Source organism: Orbicella faveolata, unplaced genomic scaffold (genome assembly GCF_042242905.1).
Source record: "Orbicella faveolata isolate gen_17 unplaced genomic scaffold, um_ofav_v1 contig_48, whole genome shotgun sequence".
Classification (NCBI taxonomy): domain Eukaryota; kingdom Metazoa; phylum Cnidaria; class Anthozoa; order Scleractinia; family Merulinidae; genus Orbicella; species Orbicella faveolata.
In genome coordinates, this window is record NW_028301578.1 from 16,897,891 (window position 1) to 16,902,338 (window position 4,448).

Genomic DNA, 4,448 nt, shown 5'->3' on the forward strand with positions numbered 1-4,448 from the left:
CTCTCTATCCCATCCAGCAGGCAAAGGTGTGTGAGAGTGGGAAGAATGTTACCATATTCTGTGATGGTGGCTCAAACACAACCTACATAACCCACCAAGCAGCAGATAGAATCAAGGCCAAAAAACTGAACAGATTCACGCTTGACGTAACCACGATGGGAGATGTTGAGAAGACTTACAACACCCGACAGTATCAGTTCACCTTGAGAACGGACACTGGCAAGAAAGTCAGTATCACTGCATTTGGTATGGATAGAATTACTGGTCCTGTCAGCAAGCTGGACACTAAAGTCTTAGCCAATTTGTTCCCTGGCTATGATGTTGACTCTCTACAGAGGAAGACTGACAAAGTAGACATTCTCCTGGGCTGCGACTACTTTGGGTTGTTCCCCAAGTGTGAGGAGATAATTTAAGCATCATGAAAGGAGACTTTGGAGTCTGTCTTCAAGGTACCCATCCTGATCTGAGAGAAGGAACTGAGCACGATTCAAATCTTGTGAAAACGATTCACAACTCAGTGATCAAGCATGAGGCTTACCATGTATGCCATGTCACTCACCCCGAGTTTCAGCCAAATTGTTCCAACCCTGGAGAGCTGGTCAAAGTCAGCAAAAAGTATGCTAGTCTCAGACAGACGAATGTTGCAGAACCCCTCGCGGGTAAAAATCAGGGACGCCTTATAGAAAACTTCATTTGTGGTGAAGAAATTGGAACTGAAATAACTCCACGCTGTGGTAGTTGTCGTTGTGGCAAGTGTCCAACTGTTGGCCACACCTATTCGTTCAAAGAGGAACAGGAGTTAAAATTGATTCAAGAGAACCTTGAGTATGACGGTGTTAAACAGTGTTGGGTAACTAGCTATCCTTGGCTTGTGGATCCAGGAACTTTACCCAATAACTACAGTAGCGCCTTGGCTACTCTCAAGAGTACCGAGCGAACACTCAGCAAGGACGAGCGGTGGGCTGAAACTTACCAGAAGCAGATGGAGGACATGGTGGAACGAGGTGTTGCACGGAAGTTGTCTCAGAAAGAACTGCAAGAATGGAGTGGTCCTAAGTTTTACATCTCCCACCTGGCAGTGGTCAACACACGGTCACACTCCACACCTGTGCGAATCGTATTTAATTCCAGTCAAGTGTGCCAAGGAATGTCTCTTAATTCCTGTTTAGCTAAGGGACCGGACTGTTACATGAACAATCTAATTGGCATATTGCTGCGCTGGAGGGAGGAGCAGGTTGCTCTTGTGGGAGACATTCGTAAAATGTTCCACTCTATCCACTTGAAGCCCTTGGAGCAACATTGTCATCGGTTCCTGTGGCGTGATTTGAAAATTGACCAAGAACCCGATGTGTATATGATGACACGAGTCAATATGGGCGACACTCCAGCCCCGGCTATTAGCACTGAAGCTATGTACAAGACTGCAGATATGTTTGAAACTGACAGTCCAAAGGCTGCCAACCTCCTGAAGAGATCCAGCTATGTAGATGATTTAATTGACTCTCAACCAAGTACACCTGAAGCATTGAAAATTGCTCGTGAAACAGAAGACATGCTTGCGAAGGGAGGCTTTGCAGTCAAGTGTTGGCAGTTTACTGGAGAATCAAGTCCTCGCACCGGCGAAATGTTGTCTGACAACGTTGACACACTTGTTGCACCTGATGGTACTGTACGCACGCACCCAAACATGTTGAAAGGAACTGATAGCAACCTGAGGGTATTGGGCCTTGGCTGGAATCCAGTGGAAGATACCATGGTGTTCGAAGTCACTCTCAACTTCAGCAAGAAGAAGAAAGGAACACACACAGGCCCAAACCTCAAGAAAGCTGATTTGCCAAAAGGCCTACCACTTGTGTTGACAAGAAGAATTGTTCTGTCGCAGGTTATGATGATCTTTGATCCTCTTGGACTTGTGTGCCCCTACACTCTGCTGGGAAAGATTTACCTGCGCGAAACGTGGTCCCTAAAGCTTGGATGGGACGATCCGCTGCCAACCCACCTACGGTCCAAGTGGGTTCACTTCTTCTGTTCCCTGTTCCAGCTCGAGCAGCTTAGTTTGAATCGTTGTTTACGACCACCCGACTCTGTTGGCCGACCATGGCTTATCATCTTCAGTGATGGTAGTGACCTCGCCTATGGTTTTGCAGCCTACATCAGATGGCGCCTAAACAGCGGGGACTATTGGTGTCGACTTATCATGGCAAAGTGTCGTATCGCCCCAGTGAATAAGTTGTCTACTCCTCAGATGGAGTTAAATGCTGCTGTATTGTCCAAGCGAGGTAGAAAGGTCATAGAAAAGGAGATGAGGTTCGAATTTGAAGAGGTGTAGCAAATTGTGGACTCTGAAACTGTTTTGAGTATGATCAACAAGACCAGTACTCGCTTCAAGGTGTATGAAGGAGTTAGAATTGGAGAAATTCAAGCCGCAACGAATGGTGATATGTCCCGTTGGGCCTGGATGTCAGGTTATCACAACCCCGCAGATTGGTTGACCCGTGGACGCACCCCTGAGGAGCTCGATCAAGACTCCCACTGGTGGAATGGCCCACCTATCCTGTACAAGCCTGTTGAAGAGTGGGGACTCAAGTCTGGTCTGCAGAAGGAAGAAGTGCTCCCTGGAGAGAAGAAGATGTGTAGTACGGCGGTAGCCAGGGCAGATCCTCCTTTGATTGTCTATGAGAGATTTAGAAACATCAATCGAGTCATTTGGGTCGTGGCAAGGTTGAAAAACATTGCAAGGAACAAGACTTTCCGTGCAGGAAATGCCATGCAAGTAACCGCACAGCACTTGAAAGACGCAGAGGACTTTGTCGTGAAGAACATTCAGAAAACAATGGAATGCGAGCTAAAGAAGAGCAGCAGCAAGAAAGGTCATGGAGGTCGCTATGCTAAGCTGAAGCCTGTACAAGATGCAAGTGGAATATGGGTCGTAGGAGAACGACTACTAAGGTACAATGCGATGACACCAGACTCATCCCTTCAGAGATTGTTACCCTCTAAGCATCCAGCTACATGTCTTTTCATGGAACGTGCGCATCAAGCAGGAGGACATAGGGGACGCGACGCAACCCTTGCTCGATTTCGAATGCGTTACTGGACGCCTCAAGGCAGTAAACTGGCAAGGCTAGTGAAAATGGACTGTCAACTGTGCAAGTTGCGCGATGCCAAATTTCTTGAGCAACCGATGGGGTTACTGCCAGAAGCTAGACTGGAACCCGCACCAGCATTCAACCACGTGATGCTTGACCTGTTTGGACCGTACACAGTTAGAGGGGAAGTCCAGAAACGCACAAGTGGCAAAGCATATGGTGTATTGTTCACCGATCTCGCAATGAGAGCTGTTCATATCGAGGCAGTGTTTGGATACGACACCAGCAATTTCCTGATGGCGCTTAGCAGATTTGCCAGTCTTCGTGGATGGCCAGAGAAGATTTACAGCGATCCAGGTTCTCAGCTTGTGGGCGCAGAGAGGGAACTCAAAGAAGCCTGGCAAAGAATCGACAGGGAGTCCTTACAGAGAGATTCTACTCAGAATGGTTCAACCTGGGTATTTGGACCTGCCGATAGTCCCTGGCATCAAGGAGCAGTGGAGTCTCTGATAAAGGCCGCCAAACGTGCTATTCATTTCTCAGTGAGTGACCAACGTCTGTCTGTACCTGAATTTCTCACTGTCTGTTGTGAAGTGTCCAACTTACTAAATGAGCGTCCGATTGGAGTGAAACCAAGCATGGATTCAACCATCAATGTTCTCACACCCAACAGTTTGTTGCTTGGACGGGCGACTGCATCTAACCCCTTAGGATGGCAACCTTACGACGCAAGCATTGTAACACGTTACCATCTTGTTCAGTCTGTGGTGGAGGACTTCTGGAAACGTTGGACTGAGCTGTATGCTCCAGCATTAGTAGTACAGCGCAAATGGCACACTGCCACTCGCAACTTGTGTCCAGGAGATGTGGTGATTGTCGCTGACAAGAACACTCTTAGGGGAGATTATCGCTTGGCGCTTGTGCAAGATGTTTTTCCAGGGGAAGATGGCAAAGTGCGCAAGGTGACAGTCAAGTACAAGAGCTATCGCACTGGGGAAAAAGTTCACGAGTACCGGGGTGCAAGAGACACTGTGGTTTCAAGGGCAGTTCAGCGCCTTGCCCTACTTGTTCCAGTGGATTAAAGTCTGAAGCCGAAGTCAAGAATGCAAATGGCATTAAGGATATTGAATATAAACGTTTATCTGGAGACATTTTGTGATTTGTTCAATGTTACAAGTTGTATCGCAGCGACCCCCACCCTCCCGGTGTGTTAGGAACTTTTATGTTTATCTTGCTGTATTTCCGGACGGTAATTAATTCGCTGCGATTCAAAGTTGTTGAACCTTCAGTACTGTTTTGAGCCAGCGGTTTTCGCTATTCACACCCATCGTCCCTTGCGCGGATGAAAGGACCATGTGC

General features: G+C 47.6%; 1 pseudogene; it reads left to right on the top strand.

The window, feature by feature from the left end:
- Nucleotides 1–418: 418 nt before the first annotated feature.
- LOC149096711 (uncharacterized) lies at nucleotides 419–4,171 on the top strand (annotated as a pseudogene).
- The last annotated feature ends 277 nt before the right edge of the window (nucleotides 4,172–4,448 follow it).